Source organism: Sus scrofa, chromosome X (assembly GCF_000003025.6).
Source record: "Sus scrofa isolate TJ Tabasco breed Duroc chromosome X, Sscrofa11.1, whole genome shotgun sequence".
NCBI lineage: Eukaryota > Metazoa > Chordata > Mammalia > Artiodactyla > Suidae > Sus > Sus scrofa.
Genome location: NC_010461.5, coordinates 39,306,007 through 39,329,628, shown reverse-complemented (window position 1 = coordinate 39,329,628; position 23,622 = coordinate 39,306,007). Strand labels below are relative to the sequence as shown.

The 23,622-nt window shown below is 46.8% G+C and overlaps 1 pseudogene; it reads right to left on the bottom strand.

Moving 5' to 3' along the window:
• LOC100621560 overlaps nt 578–23,622 on the bottom strand; it is a 70,666-nt pseudogene continuing 47,621 nt past the window's right edge.

Genomic DNA, 23,622 nt, shown 5'->3' with positions numbered 1-23,622 from the left:
CTGTGACCTACACCACAGCTCATGGCAACACCGGATCCCCGACCCACTGAGCGAGGCCAGGGATCGAACTCATGGATACTAGTCTGGTTCATAACCCACTGAACCACAACAGGAATTTCCTGCCCATTTCAATTTAGAGATTTGCTCTAACATACCCTCCCTGTCAAGAGAGGCACATTTGGAGCTCCCTGGTGGCTCAGCAGATTAAGGATCCAGCATTGCCACTGCTGTGGCTCGGGTCAGAGCTATGACGCAGGCTCAATCCCTGAACCTGGAAATTCTACCTGTCCCGGGGTGAGGCCAAAAAAAAAAAAAAAAAAAGGAGTTCCCACTGTGGCTCAGCAGGTTAAGAACCCGACACAGTGTCTATAAGGATGGGTGTTCAATCCCTGGCCTCACTCAGTGGGTTAAGGCTCCTGTGTTGCCTCGGGCTGTGGCATAGGTCACAGCTGCAACTCTGATTCGACCCCTAGCCTGGGAACGTCCATATGCCGCAGGTGCAGCCCTAAAAAGAGACAAAAGAGAGAGCGGGAGGCACATTTGCTGGACCCAGAGGATTTTCCCCTCCATTCCCACACTAGCCCTTCTCGGCTTGTGCCTTCCTTGTGGCCAGGCGTTCCCAGTGTGCCCTGGGGTTGGGCCCTCTGCAGAGATAACAAGCACAGATCACTTCACCCTACTTCCCTTGATTTTTTTTTTTTCAGGGCTCCGAGCCACCTCTGCGACCTACACCACAGCTCACAGCATCGCCGGGTCCTTAACCCACTGACCGAGGCCAGGGATCGAACCCGCATCCTCATGGATACTAGTCGGGTTCCTAACCCACTGAGCCACAACGGGAACTCCCCCTACTTCCTTTGAAAGCAGCGATCCTCGGTGGGCGCTCTGGTCATTGTACTTGGCAGCCGTGTGGGAGGAGGCACCCTTGCCCCCACTTTGGGTTAAACCTACCCCAGCCTCAGGAATGGAAGCCAAGTCGATGCCTGCTGCCGAGCACCCGGCCAAGGACAGCGCTGGCCTCCATCGGCACGCCCTTCCATGCCCGAAATATGCACGTGGGAGTGATCTCCGAAGAGTCCTCCTGTACCCCGTGTGCCCTCCGAGAACCCATTCTCTTTAAAGCAGCTGGATCGCGAGGCCTCTGTCCCGGTGTCCTTTCTGGAAATGGCAACTTGCCTTTGATTCACGAAACTTCCCGGGACCTCTGCCTCAAGCGTGGCCTTTCTCAGAGTCCTTCCAAAGCGGGGCGGCCAAACGTGGCCCCGGCTGCGGAGTGCTGAATCCAGCTGGTTTCGTGGGACTCGTTTAATATTCAAACAAGCAGTCGTTAAAGAGCGAGTCTTCCTCCGCTCTTCGCCCTTCCCTCCCCGACCCAGGGCGCTGCTAGAAGGCTGGCCCTGCCTCCTGCGCTGGGGAGGCCGAGGGGGGCCGACTTGATTGCCAGCACAGCGAAGCCAGGCGGCGGAGGAGAAAGTCTGATCCGGCTCCCTGGGTCGTAATACCTCGTAAATCAAAGAGCTTTTTCCCGTGATCAAATGCTCGTGCCACCTTCTGATTTCCACTTCGATTTACGAGCGTGTTCTCTACATGAGATACACACCACGATGGACTAACTGGCACCGAACACAAAGAAAGCCAGAGCACTTAGGAACCAAAAATATAAGAAGCCCGCTGACCCCAGGCAGGCTCTTTTTCTCTGACATGCGAGTTAGTTTGATTCCCATTTGGGGACAGCTCAGGTCACTAATAGCTTCTTAGTGTCCTAATGAAAGGGAGGGAGGGAGAAGGCCCCCTGCCTTGTTGAAACTATCTTTCATGTGATTTGCTTCTTGGAAAGTGATTTTGGCCAGCTCAGGAGAAGTCAGCCTAGTTCATCGGCTGGCCTGGGCCAGTAAGGAGTTCAGAGTCACCAAGAAGAGAAAATGACCTTTGGGTCTCGGCTCAAGATGCTCTGGCATAGAGATCCTGTGGGCACCTGGATAGTACCCTCAGCCTCCTGCCAAGCTGAGTCAGGATGAATTCTTGTCCTACTTAGAGTTCCAAGGTTTTGTGAAGCCAAAGAGATTAAAAAAAAAAAATTGCGTTGGGAGGAGGGACAAATTATGACAGTGATTGGAGGAGGGGTATATGGCTGCTTTTCTTTTTGAGCTGGGTGAGCAGAAATCAAACATAATTACTTGATTTTTCCAAAAAGTTGGGGGAACCGCTTTAAAACCAGAAGGAAAAGGGAGCTCCCACTGTTGTGCAGGGGTTAAGAACCCGGTATAGTCTCTGTGAGAATGTGGGTTCAATCCCTGGCCTCGCTGAGTGGGTTAAGGAGCCGGCGTTGCCGCAAGCTGCAGCATAGGTTGCAGATGCGGCTCGGATCCAGGATTGCTGTGGCTGTGGCGTCGGCCGGCAGCTGCAGCTCCGATTCCACCCCTAACCTGGGAACGTCTATATGCTGCAGGTGCGGCCCTAAAAAAGCAAAAAAGAAAAAAAAAAAAAAGGAAAAGGGAGAGGCTTCAATCCACTTAGGGACGTGTCAGCACTTGCTCAGGCTTTTATCACCTTGGATGTCTTGTCCCATAGGTTGCACGGCACTGCCTTTTGCTTTGTTCTTTGGGCTTCGATTAAAAAATAAGTAATACATATGGAAAGCCTGGTTTACCCCAAGCTGGGAGGCAATTAATAATGCATTGCGGGATTGTGGCAAATTCTGGACTTCTGACAAGACGCCATCATTCATAGCGCCGTGCATTTTGCTAAAGGCTTTCGTGGATGGAGGCATTCTAATTGAACCAATTTGCTATCCTAGATTTACTACTCCATGGTCAGTGAGGTAATGGGCAGGGCAAAATTTTCACAGCGCCTAAGACTTGAAGGCCTTTGGATAGTCTTCGGGGTTGGGATTTGCAACACGCAATAGAACACGACCTTAAAGAAAAGACATAAGGGTGAGCACCTGTTTAAACACCAGGACGAAGTATCCCCTCCTTCCCTCCCTTCGTTTCTCGATCTTCTAAACACGGGCATTTTTGTTAGCTTAAAACGAGGTTAAAAGAAACCTCAGACAACTTCCAAGCAGATGAAAACCACAGGAATGGCTGTCGCTGGAAGGGATGTGCCAGGGAGCAGGGGCCGTATCCGCCCACCTGGCCTTGAGGGTGAGTCCGGGGGCGAGGGTACAATTGCCTGTGTCTCCAGCTATTTTTAGCCCCAGCTGATAGAGCCTCGTCCTTCGGCTGCCCTCTCACAGCCCCTGCGTCACTGTAGCATGAGGCGCCCCCAGGCCATTGCCTCCAGCGCATTCATTAAGACAGGCTCTGCCTAGGCTCCTCTCGTGGGGGGGAGAAACGGTCCCCAAAATCTCCTAAAAGGAAGTTCTCCCGTTGGCGTCCAGCTCTTCTGGATGATTTCTGTTCCAGACATAGACTCGTGTGGCCGCAATACCCTGATTGAAATGAAGCCCTGCAAACATTCCCGGGTTGTTTGCATGCACAGGGACTGTGCGACAGGAAAAAATCCGCCCAGGTCCAGCGGGTGGGCTCAGCCTCTGACGGCTGCATGACCGCTGAAAGGACAAGGTCCAAGGGGGTTCTACCTTTGACAGAACCCACACGACCCCAACTGGGTTGAACAGTTTCCAGAGACATACAATGGAAAGAACGACATATTCGTTCGGAAGATGAACGGCTGTTTCTGCGGGGTTTCTCTGAGAAAGGAGTGTGTTTTCGCCTCGGCATCCCTATGACACAATAACCATCATGTCACAGAAAATAAGCAAAATGTAATGCTGTTGGGGGCACAGTAACCTCCCCCACCCCCACCCCGCCGCCGTCTGCTACATAATCTAGAAAATTCGAAACACTTGAATAGAGGGATGTTGCGGGCAAGTCAAAGGAATGTTACAGAATCCCTCAGGGGGTCAGGTACACCCTCTCAAACAGGGTGATATCTTTTTTGGGAAGGGAGGGTCTTTTTAGGGCCCCGCCCGTGGCATATGGAGGTTCTCAGGCTAAGGGTCGAATCGGAGCTGAAGCTGCCTGCCTACATCACAGCCACAGCAATGCTGGATCCTCAACCCACTGAGTGAGGCCGGGGATCGAACCTGCATCCTCATGGATGCTAGTCAGATGCGTTTCCACTGAGGCACGACGGGAACTCCCTTTTCATTTCAAAAATTTTAAGAAGGAAAAGAAAGAAAAACTGAACGGAAGATGGTAACACTGGTGACCTTTCAGAGGTCCCCAGCCTGGCGTGCACGCGAAGCGTGTGTCCAGTGCAGTCAAAGGCCTTGTTCTTTCTCTGGCCTCAGAGCAACGTCCTGAGAGAACAACCTCCTGAGAGTTAAAGGTAGTTCTTACGGAGTCCAGGGAATTTGTACATGGGCCACAGAAGGTGTTTTTGACTAGACAGGCCATCTAGCTTCATCTCTAAATTTCCTGAACATTCTTACGTGCCAGCCTAAGACAACCCAGAGTTATCCCGTCCTCATGGGAAGAAAAAAAAAAAAAAAGGCAAGTCCTCACTCTCAGGACTGGAAGAATCAACAGTTGATTCTGTTCACTTGCTTGCCTGCCAACTGTGTGACTATTTCAGGCCCCGCTGGAAGCCTTAGCAGTGCTAGAAAGGGCAATTTTTTTTTCACAACTTGATGAGGAGAAGACACCCAAACAGATGGCTTTTCCTACTCAGATGGCTGCTAGAGTGAGCGCCCGAGTTTCCTTTGGAGAGGCCGAGATGAGCGGTACCGCGGTATGGAATTCCTTGAAGATTCTCACCAAGAGCAGTGATATTTTATCCCTCTCTTTCCGGACAATTTGTAACCCCCACAGAGAATCAGCAAGGGGAATGGCTGGAGGGCTCTCTGTATCTTCCCCCCCCCCCATAAAAGACAGAAAGAAGTTCTACTGACTTGCATTAACTGAAAAAGAAAATCAAGCCAGGCGTTCCCGTCGTGGCACAGCGGAAACGAATCCGACTGGGAACCATGAGGTTGCGGGTTCGATCCCCAGCCTCACTCAGTGGGTTAAGGATCAGGCGTTGCCTTGAGCTGTGATGTAGGTTGCAGATGCAGCTTGGATCCCAGGTTGCTGTGGCTGTGCCATAGGCTGGCAGCTACAGCTCTGATTTGACCTCTAGCCTGGGAACCTCCATATGCCATGGGTGTGGCCCTAAAAAGAAAAAAGACAAAAAAAAAAAAATCAAGCCAAAGGGTTCCCAACCAGGCTGAACTCTATCTAGAAGCACCCACCCACCCCCAGGGGGTGGGTGGAGGTGAGGTGGGCAGGCCTCATCTCTTCCATTACCACATCTCTGGGCCCCCGGAGGCAGGTGATGCTCTAACAGCAAACAGACCCTTTGCCATGGTCCCTTTAAACACGGTCAAGACGGATTGGAACTTAAAAGTTTCATAGAATTCAAAGGAAAAACAAAAGGAAATAAACACAGAGAGTGGTACGAGGTTCACAAACAGTTTTATTGACCTTGGTTTGGTCAGCGTGTTTCCAGGGCTTTTCATCCATATGCCTTTTCATGTGCTGCCTTAGGACTTGTATACCGAAGCCCAAATTGTCAAGCTCATGACTGACTCTTTTTTCTTCTGTTTCTGCTGCCATATGACTGGCATGAAGCCCTGTTACCCAGGGCCTCGGTTAGCCTATAAGGCATCATCGTGTGAATTTGACAAAGTGCCCCCTCTGGGCAGATGTAGCTCTGCAGGATCAGCTCTTGGGGAGTAAGTAGAGGGTGGCTTGAATTTCAGCCTCTACGTCCTCCCCCAACCAGGCACTTTTGTGCAGTGAACAACCTGCCCAACTGTATTCAGTGGCCCTGCCCATCAGCCAGGGCTTTTAAGATATCTTGATTATCAGTACTAAGTCTCCTCTACCTACCTAAAACCTAATTTTTGGGTCTGGCTTCTAGTTTCAAGAAATACTTCTCCAGGTAACTGCCAATAGGGATGACACCCCAGTAGTCCATGTCTTATAGTCTTCCTTGCTAGCCTACAAATATGTCTTAGTTTCCTATCATGACTGGATCATTTATATAGTAACTATATATTCAGAGTCATAAAGAGGTTATTCCTGCGCTAAGGGGAGTTTTTACAAACAAGGTTAAAGGTCACTGGATAAGAAATAGTTGAACTCAGTTTGGACTTGCCAAGGGCAGGTCCCCTAACACCGCAGCTTTGCAGTCAAATAGCATTCACAGTGAGCCGGTGCGTGGAATCCCCCATGTTGCTTGCAACTCAGTGCTACAAAAGCGCAGAAATATGTTTTTTTGAGCAAAGCAGATAAGCTTTGTGTCTAGGATCAACATACTGATAGTCAGCAAAACACACGCCCTGCTGGGCCCTGCTGTATTCACCCTCAACACACTTGGAACAGACTACCTTACCAAAGCAAAGGATTGTTTCCTTGCAGAAAAGCATCTGGCCTTCGGTATTCGTTGGTATGTACGCAGTGCTTTGCGGGTAGCTTCTCCTGGCGGGGGCTTCCCTGAGGCTAAAGAGACAGAGTGACAAAAACAGCCCATAATTTCAACTCTTGGTGATCAACAGCACAGACGAGGAGTTCTACCGTTACAGTTTGTGCTCTGCAGTATTTTCTGTAGAAGCAATGCTATTATTGGGGTGCTCTGATTCCCAGGTTAGTCCGCACCCCCCACCCTCTGAAAAACAACACTTGTGATAATGTACATTTTCACTGGAATCATTTTGAATATGTTTAGCAGAAAAATTTTGGTTGGAATGGTATAAGCAAAATAATGGTTTTTTTGTGTTTTGTTTGTTTGTTTGTGTGTTTGCTTTTTAGGGTGGCGCCCGCGGCATATGGAGGTTCCCAGGCTAGAGGTCCAATCGGAGCTGTAGCCGCCGGCCTACACCACAGCCACAGCAACGCAGGATCCAAGCCTCATCTGCGACCTACACCACAGCTCACGACAACGCCGGATCCTTAACCCGTTGAGAGAGATCAGGGATCGAACTCACATCCTCATGGAAACCAGTAGGACTCGTTTCTGCTGAGCCATGATGGGAACTCCCAAAATAATGCCCTTTTAATGGGAAACAAAGCTTTTACAAAATGAGTTATTAAGGACAATATTCTTCCTTTTTAAAAATTAATTTTATTGGCATATAGTTGACTTCACAGGGTTGTGTTAGTGTACAGCCAAGTGAATTAGTCATACATAGAAATATATTCATTCTTTTTACCCATATAGATGATTGCAAACTATTGAGTAGATTTTCCTGTGCTATATACAGTGGGTTCTCATCAATCGTCTATTTTATACAGTCGTGTGTATGTGTTATTTCCACCTTCTCAATTCTTCCCTGCCACCAATGGTTTCACCTCTGGTAACCATAGATTGGTTTTGAAATCTGTGAGTTTGTCGGAAACAAAATTTTAAAGGTGTTTTGTTCAGGGATGAAAGCAATTAAAAGGTACAAATTTCCAGTTATAAAATAAGTACTAGGGATAAAATGCACAGTAGGATAAATATAATTAACATTGCTGTATGTTCTATATGCAAATTGTTAGGAGAATAAATCCCAATAGTTCTGTTCACGAGGAAAATTCTTATTTTCTATTTCTTTACTTTTGTATCTTTATGAGATGATGCATGTTCACTAAATTTATTGTGGTAACGATTTTATGATATATGTAAGACAAACCATTATGCTGTACATCTTCAACTTATGCAATGCTATTTGTCAATTATATCTCGATAAAATTGGAATTGAAAAAGATATATATTTTTTGGTCTTTTTAGGGCCGCACCTGAAATACATGGAGGTTCCCAGGCTAGGGGTCTAATTGGAACTGTACCACCAGCCTACGCCACAGCCGCAGCAGCCACAGCACAGCTCGTGGCAACGCCGGATCCCTAACCCACTGAGTGAGGCCAGGGATCGAACCCACTTCCTCATGGATACTAATTGGGTTCGTTAACCACTGAGCCACGACAGGGACTCTAAGGTACATGTTTTTGTTTTTGTTTTTTAATAACTTTAGAATGCTAGTGTTTGGGGTAAAAGCATGCTTGGAAGCATTTGAAAAGATGGAGTGTGATTGGGGACATCTTCCAGGTGTATTTTAAGGTCTCTAGAGGTTAATGATGATAGTTTTCCATTTTGCATTCTTTCACTTTCTGTATCTCTGATGTGGCTGGCCAACTGGTATGAAGGGGCTATTGGGAGCTCACAAAGGTGGGAAGGAGAAAAATAGAAGAGGGCTCGGAGGAGAAACAGAGAGCAGGAGAAGTAACAGAGACGAGGCGAAGAGGTGCAGGCTTTCCCAAAGCAGAGTGAGTAAGATGCACATAATCTAAAAGACAGGAAAGGAGGCAGTGGCTAAGCACCACTGGCCCTGGTGCCTGTCACTGCTGCTCCTAACCCGCAGTCACCAGGCGGGCAGACCAAGGAAACGTAAGGAACCAATCGCCAGCAGTACAGTATATATGGGGGCAGGGATTTTTTTTTTTCTTTTTCGCCACTCCCTTGGTATGCGCAAGTTCCCGGGCCAAGGTTCGAACCCATGCCACAGCAGTGACAAAGCCGGATATTTAACCCACTGAGCCACCAGGAAACTCCACATGGCCATTCTTTCTTTTTTTTCTTAGGGCCACACCCGCAGCATATGGAGGTTCCCAGGCTAGGGGTTGAATCAGAGCCTCCGCCACAGCCACAGCAATGCAGGGTCTGATGGGCCTCTTCGACCTACGCCAGGGATCCGATTGGCGTCTGTGACCTACACCACAGCTCACGGCAATGCTGGATCCTTAACCCACAGATCGAACCTGCGTCCTCACGGAGGACTAGTCAGATTCGTTTCCCCTGAGACATGACGGGAGCTCCTGGAAACGGATTCTTAAAACAGAATGCTGTCTGGGTAGGAAGCCAAGAATGGTAAGAAGGAAACCTCACCTGGTTTGGGGCAAGTAAGATTTCTACACCAACATGAAGGATGAGTAGTAGGGCTGCAGATGGACAGAGAAACACGTTTGAGGTAGAGGAGCCAGGCGTGAGCCAAAACGCAGAGGATCGTTCCACCGTTTCTCTTTGGAAGCGGAAAGTGGTCAATTTCATGTCACTCACTGGCGTGCTCCCTGCAAGTGGAGCCCTTGGGGTTGGGGAAGGGAAGGGCCGTCCTCTGGTGTCTCAGGGCCGGCTCCACATTTCTTCCCAACTCCACACTGACCGAGGTCAGGTTGACAGTTTGAAATGGAGTCTTGATAGAAGTACTGATGCCCTGGAAATTGGCAACCACTACAGATCAGGGATTTTTATTTCCTGGATATCTGGGTGTTCAAACTTTACCAGCACACCCCTGGACCCTGGTTCCAGAGGCCATCCTACTGCAAATATGTCTGTGATACAGCTTTTTTTTTTTTTTTTTTGTCTTTTTAGGGCTGCACCCGGGGCATATGGAAGTAGGGGTCCAATCGGAGCTACACCACAGCCACAGCAACTCAGGATCCAAGCCACGTCAGTGACTACACCACAGCTCATGGCAATGCCGGGTCCTTAATCCACTGAACGAAGCCTGGGACCCGATACGCATCCTCATGGATGCTAGTTGGCTTCATTACCATTGACTCACAACGGGAACTCCAGTGATACAACTTTTAATGCTGCTCTTTACCTAGAACCAAACATATTTTTCTCGATCTTCTGCCTCACCCACAGGCAGCTGCTCTTGGGCTGAAAAGGGTGGAGATGAGCAAGCGGATGCTGCTGATGCAGCAATGGTTTCATCACCCTGGTCTCCTTTTGACTTGCTACATTCACACGTGCTAGCATCCTGTGTGTTTTCCCACACTCGCAGCTTTGAAAGTCAAACATTTTTCTTTAAAGACACTGTTTTCCTCAGACATTAATGCTCCTTAACACACATCTAGACTCCCACAGCTTCGTTTTCACACCTGTAATCTGATTTACATGAATAACCAAGTCTTCGCTTATATCTGCTTGGAATGATCCAGAAGAAACCAACATTTCCCGTTCAGGATTGGATTCCTGCCACACAGATATCAGCAACCTGCTCAGAGTATTATCAGAGATGCATAAGACGTTCAGAATCCACTTTGCCACACTGACCCAGTTTCCACGGCAAAGGTCACTTGGGCTGGGATCTTATAGGAAATAGGGAATAGACCAGAGGTCGGCTGGGTCAAGCACAGGACACTTTGTCATTTTCAGTCATTTGACTTCCCTTTCTTCCCTCTCTCTTTATTGATCTGGCACAGATTTATATGCCCAGAGCAGACTGGGCAAATTCCTTTGTGTCCTGCAGAAGGTGTCTCTCTCTGTCCTGGGAAAGGCAGCAAAGATAGATCAACTCACATTGCCTCAGTGAGCTGGAGCAGGTAGGAACGGGATCGGCTCCATCTGAGAGGCAGAGGCGCAAATTTGATCTAACTTGCTGCATGTTGGGAGCTTATTTTTCATATTCAATGCAAATTAGCCTCTTCAAATTTATCCATATGCTTTTTCAGCAGGAAGAGGAGCTTTTTGTCCTGGGATTCATACCAAATGTTCTGGAGGATTGCATGAATATCTAAATCATTTTATTCCTGCAGATTTAGATGTTAATGAACAGACACCAAAAACATGTCTCAGAACTGGAGTTCCCATCGTGGCTCAGTGGAAGTGAATCCCACTAGTATCCATGAGGACGCAGGTTCGATCCCTGGCCTCACTCAGTGGGTTCAGGATCCGGCATTGCCGTGAGCTGTGGTGTAGGTTGCAGACACAGCTCAGATCCTGCGTGGCTGTGGCTGTGGCACAGGCCAGCAGCTGTAGCTCTGATTCAACCCCTAGCCTAGGAACCTCCATATGCCATGGGTGCGGCCTAAAAAGACAAAAAAAAATTAATAATTAATAAATTAAAAAACATGTCTCAAAACTGAAGGAAAGGGAGCCACGCTGTCCCTTCTGGAGGGGGAGGGAGTGGGAGGGATCGGGAGCTTGGGCTTATCAGACACAACTTAGAATAGATTTATAAGGAGATCCTGCTGAGTAGCATTGAGAACTATGTCTAGATACTCATGTTGCAACAGAACAAAGGGTGGGGGGAACAATGTAATTGTAATGTATACATGTAAGGATAACCTGACCCCCTTGCTGTACAGTGGGAAAAGAAAATAAAAAAAAAAAAAGAAAGGAGAAGGCGAAACAGAGAGGAGCAGCCGGATCACCCAAACGCTTGGCGGGACAAGATGCCCTCCTCCAAATCTACTGTTTTTGCTTCCGAAGCAATTTTTGGTCTGTAGTCAAAAGCAACTATTAAAACCGATATAAAAATTTTAAGACACATAATGGCAAAGAGGATGATAAATAATATATCTATGTACCAATGAATCACTTTGCTGGACAGCAGAAATGAACACAACATTGTAAATCAGCTAACTGTTAATACAATAAATTAAAACAAAACACTACACAGAGTTGACGCTAACAATAATGAACAAAATTAAGATGTGGGGAGGGAGGGACTGGGGGTTTGGGACAGGCATATGCACACCGTTGTACATGGAAAGGCTGGTCAATGGGGACCTGCTGTGTAGCACAGGGAACTCTGATCAATACTCTGTGATAATCTATATGGGAATGGATATGCGTATATGTATAACCGAATCATTTTGCTGTATAGCAGAAATGAACACAGCATTGTAAATCAACTATACTTCAATAACTTTTTAAAAAAGAAAAAAAAGAAAAATTAAGAAAATAGCCAGATTTTTGCAAAAAATATTAAAAGGGTCTATAAATTGGGAGTTCCCACTGTGGCAAGCAGCTTAAGGAGCTGGTGTTGCTGCAGCTGTGGTGTAGGTGGCAGCTGTGGCTCAGATTCGATCCCCTGACCAGGAACATCCACATGCTGTGGATGCGGCCAAAAAAAAAAAAAAAAACAGGTTTCCATAAATCAACTTTCCAACCATGCCAATTATGTGACCCCCATGCCCTACCCCCACCAACCTTCGTTCCCATTTCCAGTTTATAAGACAGTGTGGAGTAGTTGATCAAACACAAATGGGCTCAGACCCCAGTCCCATGAGGCTTTGAGCATTTCACTGATCCTCTTTTTTGCTTGCTTCTTTATTTGCGAAATTGAGGCAGTGATAGGTTAGCCTAAAGTTGCTGTGAGGATGCAGGGAGCTAGTGATTATACAGGACCTGTTCTGTAGCAAAATTTCTATGCTCGGAAAGTTTCATTTCCTGTGTCCAGTTTGGGAGTTCTAATTTGTAAGTGTGGAAATAAAGAAAAAAATGCATCGTTCAAATCTTTATAGAAGGGGTTGCAGGATAAGGGTGGTGGAATAGTCACCATACCCTGTGTTTTTTTCATGATGCGTGTGGAGAAGATGTGGCCATGTTTCTAGAGAGGGTTTTTTTTTTTTTTTTTTTGGTCTTTTTAGGGCTGCACTTGCGGAATATGGAGGTTCCCAGGCTAGCGGTTGAATGGGAGCTACAGCTGCTGACCTACACCACAGCCACAGCCACGCAGGATCTGAGCCACGTCTGCAACCTACACCACAGCTCCCAGCAACACCAGATCCTTAACTGACTGAGCGAGGCCAGGGATTGAACCCTCGTCCTCATGGATACTAGCTGGGTTCTTTACCACTGAGCCATAACGGGAACTCCTGCCGTATGTTTTTTAGTTGTCATCTTTAACAACCAGGGTTCTACAGAAAAGAGATGGCACACACTCCAGGAGGGACTGAAGAGAAAAGCACTATTAATAAAATCGTGGGCAGGGTTAAGGGGGTCCCCAAGGTGGGTGATGCACCCAGGGATTAACAGAAGTGGGAAGCCATGACCACCCTAGAATTAAAGGGACAGGTGGCGGGCACTGTTCCCAGAACCCAGAGAGAGCTGTGGCTGTGGAAGAAGGGCTACCTGACCGACGCTGCCATGTCGATAAAGGAAACTTGGCAGGGAGGTGGGGTCCGGGTGGGAGACCCTTCCTGGCTTCTCTCTTCCCACCGTCTGACCTCCAGTCAGGGCCTCACGATGGCCCACCCCAATCAGAAGGCAGAGGTCTAATGAGCCCTACGGATGCGGCTCCAGGGAGGGCAGCCGCAGGGCACAGAGGAGGACAGAGAAGGGAGGGACATGGATAGGGAAGAGCAAAGAGGAAATCTCCAGAAGAATATCTTAGGATGCCATAGAAAATAGGACATAGATGAGCAGGTTGAGTATTAAGGAAAATAAAAGTTGAGTGCTGGTCAGCAGAAAAATAAGTAAGGAAGGGATGAATTGAGCCACGAGGGTCAAGGGGTCCTCTCTTCCTGGCTGCTTCCCGGAGTGGAATTCTAAAAGTTGCAGCTAAATAAGTCCTCCTTTGGAGTTCCCACTGTGGCTCTGTGGGTTAAGGACCCGACACAGTGTCCTCGAGGATGTGGACAAAGTGTCTGCGCAGATGCGGGAGTTCGATCCCTGGCCTCGCTCAGTGGGTTGAGGATCTGGCAGTGCCATGAGCTGCGGTGTAGGTCACAGATGGGGCTCGGATCTGGTGTGGCTGTGCCAGTAGGCTGGCAACTCCAGCTCTGATTCGACCCCCAGCCGGGGGAACTTCCAGATGCAGCAGATGTGCCCCTAAGAAGACTCAAAAAAATAAAAATAAAAAATAAAAAATGATAAAAAAATAAGTCCTCTTTCCATTGTACCCGTGTAGAGACCCTACCCCAAATGACCTCACTGTCCAATCCACAACTGGAAATGCAGACTTCAATTACTTCTGCAACACCTTCAGACCACCCCCAATCAGGTGACTGACTCCTCTATGTAAAGACTATTGTATTACATGTTCATGTTTTAAGGTGGGGGCAGGAAAGGAGGAGTGGCCCAGATATCTCCTACTGCCTAACAAATCACACCAAAATTTGGTGTAATATAACAATGATTTCTTTACTGATTTTTCCTTTTTGGCGGTGCTGGGGGCATGGGGAAGTTCCCAGGGCCAGGGATCAAACCCCCACACGGCAGTGACAATGCGGGATCCTTGACCCGCTGAGTCACCAGGGAACGCCACAACAATGATTTATTATTTCTCACAGTTCTCTGGGTTGACAGGGTTCAGCTGGGGCCATCTTATGCTTCGTGTCCTGTGGTTGAGGTCACTCCCATGGCTGCGTTCAGCTGGGAGCTTGGTTGGCAAGGCAACGTCTAAGCGGGCCTCTCATTCTCCAGGATTTTTTGGTGTGTGGCCTCCCAACGTCCTTTCAGTCACCTAACCTGGGCTTCTTCACAGCCTGGCAAGGATCTTCCAAGGGGTGTTCTAAGAAGATAGGTCTTTGCTTCATGCTTGCTCATATCTCCTTGGCCAAAGGAGGTTGCATGGCGCATGACCAAACTCAAAGGCGTTGTGGGAGGAGTTTGCAGGAAGTCATAGGTACAGGGAGCCACTAATCTAAGTCCACCACAAAAAGTGAGAGACTCTGGTCCCTAAAGAACAGAAGGAATCAGCACCAAAGTGAAACGATGTGGAAAGGAATCAAGAAATCACAGTTTGCTAGAATCATCCTGTTACCTTAGTTTTACGAAGGTAAATATATGACATGAAGAATCTGTGGCTGTGAGTATGGGCAGCGCTGCTTCCAAGTCTTTGAGGGTTTGTTTAACATGCAGTAATAATGCAGTTCTTTATCCAGGAAAGTCATTATTGGAGCTTTCAGGATAGCAGGTCTGCTCTTTAGGTTTAGAGAAAGGGCAAGAAGTGTCTTGGGGAGGGAGGGGAGTGGCCGGAGGGAACAGGAGAAGGCAGCTCAGGGTCATTTTGCACAGACTAAGCAGTTAGCACTAGAGAACTAGTGCCCAGCTTCTCACCTCCAGCCCCGGACCTAGGAAAATGGAGCTTAATGGAAATGACAGTTTTGTCTGTTTGTTTTTGCTTTTTAGGGCCGCACCCATGGCATATGGAGGTTCCCAGGCTAGTGGCTGAATCAGAGCTGTAGCCACCAGCCTACACTGCATCCACAGCAACGCCAGATCTGAGCCGCGTCTGTAACCTACACCACAGCTCATGGCAACGCCAGATCCTTAACCCACTGAGTGAGGCCAGGGATGGAACCTGCGTCCTCGTGGATACTAGTCAGATTCATTTCCACTCAGCCACGACGGGAAGTCTCCTTCTGTTCCAACATGTCCCAAACTGGCTTTATGCTTTCTGTTTGCCCTGGAGTATCGGATACTGAGTAAGATGTGTAAACTTACTCGGTAAGTGTAAGCTACGAAGGATGCAGATTGCAACTCATGGCTCAGTGGTTAATGAACCCGACTAGTATCCATGAGGAAATGGGTTCAATCCCTGGCCCTGTTCAGTGGGTTAAGGATCCGGCATTGCCATGAGCTGTGGAGTAGTTCACAGACGTGGCTTGGATCCCACATTGCTGTGGCTGTGCCATACGCTGGTGGCTACAGATCGGATTGGACCCCTAGCCTGGGAACCTCCATATGCTGTGGGTGTGGCCCTAAAAAGACAAAAAGACAAAAAAAAAAAAAAAAAAGAAGGAAAATCTTCCGATGAGTACCAGATTTTAAAGATGCAAATGAAGGTTAAATCAAAACAATCCTTTTTGGATGCTGCCGTCTGGGCCAATTTATGAGCACAAACGAAGACTGACCTTTTTTATTTCGTATTTACAAAAGCTGAGAGTAAAAATAGCATTATTGACCTTGATCACGAACCTTATTTATCTGAATAATTATTAACTCTTTCTATCATTCAAATGTGCCTGCAAAGAAAAAAAAAAAAGATTAACCATAAGTTTGGACTGGGTTGAAACTGGGGGACTGCGAAGGAGGGAACGCACCCTAGACACTAAAGGCAGCTCTGAAAAAGAATTTTAAACATTGATCAGAAAAATCCTGGAGCAAGGGTGACATTGCTGGAATAGTTAAAGACTTCTATGTGGTCTAGTTCAATAGGGACAATGTACATTTGCTTCAAGTTCCAGTATGTTTCTATAAACATACTTTTCCACCTTATGCCCTATTTTATTAATCCGTTAAACGACTCCTGTCAGGCAGTCTCTAAAATCCTCACAACGCTCTCTGCCTGTTATTATCCGCATCCTTGAGTGGGGGCTGGATCTAGTGACTTGCTTCGGATGAATAGAGTAAAGCAAAGTTGATGGGATGTCACTTCAAGACGGGGTTACACAAAGACGGACCCTTATTTTTTCTGATCTCTCCCTCTCTCTCTCTCTTTAAGGGCCGCACCCGCGGCATATGGAGGTTCCCAGGCTAGGGGTCGAATCGGAGCTGTAGCCACCAGCCTACACCATAGCCACAGCCACGTGGGATCCGAGCAGTATCTGCGACCTACACCACAGCTCATGGCAACGCTGGATCCTTAACCCACTGAGCGAGGCCAGGGATCGAACCTGCAACCTCATGGTTCTTAGTCGGATTCGTTTCCACTGTGCCACGACGGGACCTCCAAGACAAATTTTTATTCCCTATTTCCCTTTTTAAATCTCCACTTCCTCTTGAAGGGGAAAGTTATCGTTCACTAACTTGATCTCAACAATATTGTAAAAAATCAATTTTTCATCAGCAGAATATACAGGAATGGCTTGCAGCGAGGATATGAATGACAGCGGTCACGTAAAGAGAATGCTAGCTTCTCTGACCAAGTCTTATTTCCTGCTCGTGCTCATTTCCACATCCTTTGGAGGCAGCCTCTTTTCCAGGAGTCACTCTAGGCCTGTGTCACAACTGGGAGAGGACCACGTCGGCCCTTGGCCAGGAGCTTGTTGGTAGGATCCTCTCTCCCCCTCTCTGGCCAGCACGTTTTTCCGACTGAAGCTGTCTGGTCCCACAGAGAGGCAGCTGGATGAAGTCATGGCTGTGATTCAGCCTGGAAAGAGCCCGTGATGGTTTCTCACAGGTTTGGTGCATGACTGTCCGTAGAAGGGACGGCTCCCCATCCGAAAGGAATTGTGTTTCTTCAGCTGAGACTTGGAACATAGATACAAGCTGGGCTTCTCTCCTACCCTTTCTTTCACTAGTGGCTCGTTAAATAAACGGAGTTGTTAATGACAGAGGGATTTCCCTGTAGGTCTTAGAGTTGGTAACAAAACACTCAATGTATAAACCCAAACCAAGGAAGTTTATGTTATGGGTATGTGTCTTGGCAGATGATAATTAATAATACAGACACGAGGCCCTCTTGTACAGTCTGCAGCTAGAGTTCCGATGGCACCTTCATTTCCGCTACAACCCATAATTCTTGGGGTCAAATGGCAACAAAGGAAGAGCCTACCCTGCAGGGTCTGGGAAGGGTAAGTTGGTGATTTTCCTGACTCAGGCTTGGATGCACGTCTTCACGCAAGTAAGACTAAAGATCAGATTTCTAGAGGACTCAATTGATTTGGAGTGAGAGATGCAACTCCTGATTTCTGTTGTTGCAAGTCTGGTGATTTGCATTTCTGGCCGTCAACAACTCTGCCAGGCCTTCTGGCCAGTCACTGTGGGAAACTTCCACAGTTTTCTACTGAATGGCTTATATGAGAGCATTTGAGAAGGGCTATTTGTGGGAGAACCTTTTGTGGTGTCATTGGGAGCTGCCTCAGGGTGAATAAAATGTCTCTGCCCAAAGGCAGCTCTCGTCTGTCCTGAATTTAGTCGAACGTGGGCTCTTAAGAAGCAGCCATCTGACTTAGACCATGGATGTCAACTCAGTTGTCTTGGGGTGGCTGGACAATAGCAGGGTGCTCTGTCTCAGAGGGTGGCTCCCACTCTAAGGGTTGGAACTCTGCTTCGTTGGCAAAGTTTACTGATGATGTGTGGGTTTACTGCTGTAATTGATGAGGACATGAATGAGCACACCAATCGGAGCTGGAAATTTTACAGATTAGAGATTGAGCCTAGGGCTAATGGGGTAGTAGATTGAATTTTGTGTTTCTAATTCTTTTTTTCTTTTGTCTTTGTAGGGCCATACCCATGGCATATGGAAGTTCCCAGACTAGGGGTTGAATTGGAGCTGCAGCTGCCAGCCTACGCCACAACCACACCGGATCTCGGCTCACGGCAACGATGGATCCCTGACGCAATGAGTGAGGCCAGGGATTGAACCTGTGGCCTCATGGATGCTAGTCAGGTTTGTTACCGCTGAGCCACAACAGGAATTCTCAAATAGTTGGATTTTAATTCCATCTGAAGAGGTCATTAGATATCATCTATCCCATCCTCTCATAAGAACACCTAAGCCATGTCAGAGAGATAAGCCCCGGGCCTTAAGGTGACAAATTCTTGAGGTATCTATGTTAGGTAGCAGGGTTAGGGCCTGATCGCCAACCTTTTTATTCCCACGTCATGATAAAATAGATCCTTAATTTTATTTAGAAAATAGCTTTCCAATCAAACAATCCATGTGTCATATTTGTATAAACGTTGGATATATACCTTAGTAGAAATTAACCAAGATAATCTGTGGACAGGCCAGGAAGCACCGTAACAATTGTGTACTAGTTTCAGAAATTCCTCAGACATTTATCATCCGCCCAGATGTAATATATATTTATATTTTTAAAAACACGAGCAGGTGTCTAGTTCCTGAATTCCAACGCTGGAGGGGCGAGACAGGAAGAAAAACATTCTATTAGAGATTGAATGTTGATCTGGCCTATCCCATAGTCACCACTTATACAGGCTCAGTTGCAAAACTAACTGGTTTTATTTTATTTTTAACAGCTGCACCTGCGGCTTATGGATGTTCCGAGCCCGGAGATCAGATCCGAGCCAGAGCTGTGGCACCACTGGTTCCTTTAACCCACTGTGCTGGGCTGGGGATTGAAATGGCACACCTCTATAGCGACCCAAGCCACTGTAGTCAGATTCTTAAACCATTGTCCCAGAGCAGGAACTCCACAAAAGTAATTGTTAGTGCTTCATTTCTGTTTCATTGCAGACCTGGAGGGAGCAAGCTGACTCAGATTGATTTTTCTCAACTCTTTTTTTTAATTAATTAATTTATTTTTATTGTATTTGTTTGTCTTTTTAGGGCCGCACTTGCAACATATGGAGGTTCACAGGCTAGGGGATGAGTCAGAGCTGTAGCCACCGGCCTATGCCACAGCCACAGCCAGGCCAGATCCGAGCTGACTCTGTGACCTACACCACAGCTCACGAAAATGCCAGATCCTTAACCCACTGAGTGAGGCCAGGGATGGAACCTGCGTCCTTATGGATACCAGTCAGATTCATTTCCACTGAGCCATGACGGGAACTCTGGATTTTTCTCAATTCTTTATTTCAGTGTCATTAAGAAATTATCTGGGGAGTTCCCTTCATGGCTCAGTGGTTAACGAACCCAACTAGGATCCATGAGGACGCAGGTTCAATCCCTGGCCTCACTCAGTGGGTTGAGGATCCAGCATTGCCGTGAGCTGTGGTATAGGTCGCAGGCGCGGCTGGATCCTGCGTTGTTGTGGCTGTGGTGTAGTCTGGCACCTGTAGCTCCGATTAGACACCTAGCCTGGGAACTTCCATATTCTGTGGGTGTGGCCCTCAAAAGATAAAAGACTAAAAAAAAAAAAGAATTACAAAAATTGGACTAGCTCTCCCTGCTGTTCCCACTGGCATTCCCCCGCCCAGTCGCCACCTCCCACACGCCACATTGATCCTGGGAGTGGTTGGCACTTCCCGTTTATTGCATGCACTGCCCTGTAAGTGTCCTTCAGAGACCCTGAGGCATCCAGACGTTCTAGTCTATGGGTGTATCAGTCAGAGTTCTAACAGGAAATAGTTGACATACTCCAAAAAGGATGATTTAATTTTTTTTTTTTTTTTTTTTTTTTTTTAGGGCTGTACCTGTGGCATATAGAGGTTCCCAAGCTAGGGGTCAAATCAGAGCTATAGCTGCTGGTCTACACCACAGCCACAGCAATGCCAGATCTGAGCTGCCTCTGTGACCTACACCACAGTTCACAGCAACACTGGATCCTTAGCCCGCTGAGCAAGGCCAGGGATCGAACCTGCGTCTTCATGGATGCTAGTCACATTCATTACCTGCTGAGCCACGATGGGAAGTCCTAATGAATTTATTGGTATAGAGAAACCACAAAGGATAGTGCAGTAGCCTCCAAGTAGTAGACACCAAGTCGTTACCATTTCTTGGCCTGAAAGGTTGAGGGAGGGGAATGGTTCGTAGAATTGGGAAGGGATGAGTGCGTCTTAGAGTCGTCAGAAGGTTAGCTACCTGGAAAAGGTGGGTGAGGGATGCCCAGCCAGGTCGAGGCAACGCTCGAGGGAGAGAGCCAGGACCATAAACAGCCTGACGTCACTTGCCTTTATCTCTGATCAAGCAGATGCTCTCCACTGGCCAAACGCCACTGGGAGCCAGAGGGTATGGAAGCCCCATGGATGTAGTCCAGACCTGCAGGGTCCTGGCACAGAGCAGGGCAGAGAAAGCTATAGAGTGGAGATGAGGAGACACAGGGAAGATACCTGATTAGTGTATTGACTGATGCATCCTGACGGTCCGCAGGCCCCAGGAGAGCTTTGAGTGCATAAAAGGTTTCTAAGCCATTCATGTATAACTTAGACTTGGTAGGAAGACTCTTCGTTCTTCAATTATTGATGCTCGTATGAATCATAGGGCTAATTTTATAGCTCTTTTGAATATGTTGGTTTGCAAATGTCTTCACTTTCCTGCCTCCAGATATTTTACAGTTGGGAGTGGGTGAAGCTTATGCGGTTTAAGGTGTGAAAAATGACTATCCTTGCCAGGACCATAATATAATTCTCTAACTGACCAGCATCCCAAGGAACCATGTCAGACTCTGAGATGGACTAAGATTTTCATGGAAACTGTTAGGGGTGTGTATTTTGTGTTGCTGAGCGTTGTCACAGCCACGCAAAATTTGTGTAAGACTTATTTTAGATTTTGCTTTTGTACCTAGAAGCCAGCATTTCCTCTGGATAACAGCACAAAAACACGTTTAGCTATCTCACCTCTTGTTTCCAACGAAGGCATAATAAATTTTAATTGCCCTTAAAAATATCAGAGAAACAGGAGCTCGCATTTTTTTCTGGGACAAAGTCAAGTCAGCCAGACACTTAACTCCGTTGCCTTCACCTCCTGAGCTACATTAGGACAACAATACCGAAGAATCATCCCTGGAAAACACAACAGGTAATGGACAAACTCTGCCAAGTTCATCATCTACGGCGATACATATGGTATCACAAGGGGACTGCCCCTTGTCTTCTTGTTGCAGACATTCTGGCTTGCTAGATGTTGACTTTAGCAGACAGAATCAAATATATTTGAAATTGGAGTTTTGGTAGGATTAAACTGGATGAAGGTAAAAATATGCAGAAGTCGTTCTCTGCACATACAGAGGGTCTTAAGACACTCTGTGTAGGTGGAATGTCTGGCATCCTCTGGGAAGTGATTATTAGTGTTGTGGGACATTCAGATGCAGAATTTCCATGACAAGTAGGAAATGTGCTCATTGTCATTTGTTCTTTAAGTATGCCTCATGTGCCTTTGTCCCCAGTGTTGTCCTACCTAGCAATGAGAGAGGCCAAAGACGCATGCTTGCCCTAAGAAGACAAGGAAGAGGTTGGTGGCCAGGAAACGTATTTGCAAAACAGATTGAGGACAGGCCTCCAAACGGGATATAGTTGGTCCTGCCTCAGAAATGCAAAGTGAGTGGGAATGAACCAAGCCAAGAAAAGGTAGTGGGATCAGTGGCTATTGACAAACATGATGTACATGGATGGGAAAGCAGGGTCAGAAAATGTGTGTATGTGTGTCTTTGTACTAATTATGTAAAGATGGACCTAAGTCCCAAACAGACGCACGGACATAGAAAACAAATGTGTGGTTACCAAAGGGCATGGGACTGGGCAGTAGAGACAAATTAGGAGTTTGGGATTAACATGTACACACTACTGTACATAACATAGATCAACAGCAAGGACCTACTGTAGAGCCCAGGGCACTACCCTCAAAATCTTGTAATAACCCATAATGGAAAAGAATCTGAAGAAGACTGAGTCCCTTTGATGCATATTTGAAACTAACACAACATTGCAAATTAACTGTACTTCTATATATATGTATATTAAAAAGAGAATAGGATCTAAAAGAGGGAACTGACAGCTGCCCTCTTGCCCGTTCTTCCTTGTTATTTCCTTACAGTTCTTTCAAATAGGCAATTCTAATCCCACACTCCTCATACAAAAGGAAATTGAGTGTAACAGAAAGATCAAGGGCTTGTTTGGTTTTTGTTTTTGCTTTTTGTTTTTGTTTTTGTTTTTTCCAGATGGCCATATTCTTTCCTTCATGCAAGCCAGGGAAACATTTCTCAACACTTACCCTGTGCCAACCACAAAGTCCTAAATCTGATTTCCCTCTAAATCCAATTTTTCAAGAAGAGCATATCCAGATGTTACTCAGAGAGTACAACCGAGGTGCCTGCCTGAGAGGGGCTGGTTCACAGACCTTCAGCTTCTCGTGTCTTTAATATGACATAAGCGGGCCTTGAAGTAAGTACGAAAAGAGTTTTTTTAACACCAAGAAAAATATGGCAGTCTTTTGTGTATGACTTCGATGACTTCGATATATATATATGTCTACCTTCGACTTTCAAATTACAGAGTTCTGTTACTATTTGCACTTATTATGTGTGCGTATGTGTGTGTGTTTGTGTTTTATTTATTTATTTGTTTATTTATTTATTTATTTAGCTTTTTAGGGCCTGTGGCATATGGAAGTTCCCATATGCCATACCTGTGGCATATGGAAGTTCCCAGCCTAGGGGTGGAATCTGAGTTGCAGCTGCCAGCCACAGCCACAGCCACAGCAACGCCAGATCCAAGCCTCATCTGTGACCTACACCACAGCTCACAGCAACGCCGGATCCTTAACCCACGGAGCGAGGCCAGGGATTGAATTCACATCCTCATGGATACTAGTCGGGTTTGTAACCCACTGAGCCACAGCAGGAACTCCTATAATATATATATATATATATATATATACACACACACACACACACATATATGTATTGTTTTATAAGGTAGAATTTTTTTCCAGCCACACACATGGCAGGCGGAAGTGCTGGGGCCAGGGATCAAACACTTGCCCCAGCATCAGATCCTTAACATGCTGAGCTACCAAGGACCTCCTAGAACATTTAGATAAAATTAACACCAAGAAAAATATGGCAGTCTTTTGTGTATGACTTCAATGAATCCTGCCTCTTTCCTTTAACCTCTCTGAGTCCCTTTAAGGGTCTTAAACTTGGGGATATAAAATGATCTTGGACAAATAAACAATCCAGGATGGTATAACCAGACTGGAAGGGTGTGGAATCCTTCATGGCACATAGGGGTCCTTCTGGGTTACATGGTCACTCTCTCCTGATAGCAGAATTCTCAAGATCACAGAGCAAAAGTCCTCAGTGTTCCAGAGGACTGCTAGACAGAGAATCTAGGAGGGGACCATGGTAGGGATGTAGATGAGTTGTGGTACTACATTCTCCTCTCAGTTGTGAATGGAGATTTTTCGATGGGAAATAAAACAAAGGCGGACTCAGTTACTCTGCTTAACACCACCTTGTGTATTACCAAATATTTCCCCTAGAATTTGATGGTTCTTGCTGATTTAGGCTTTC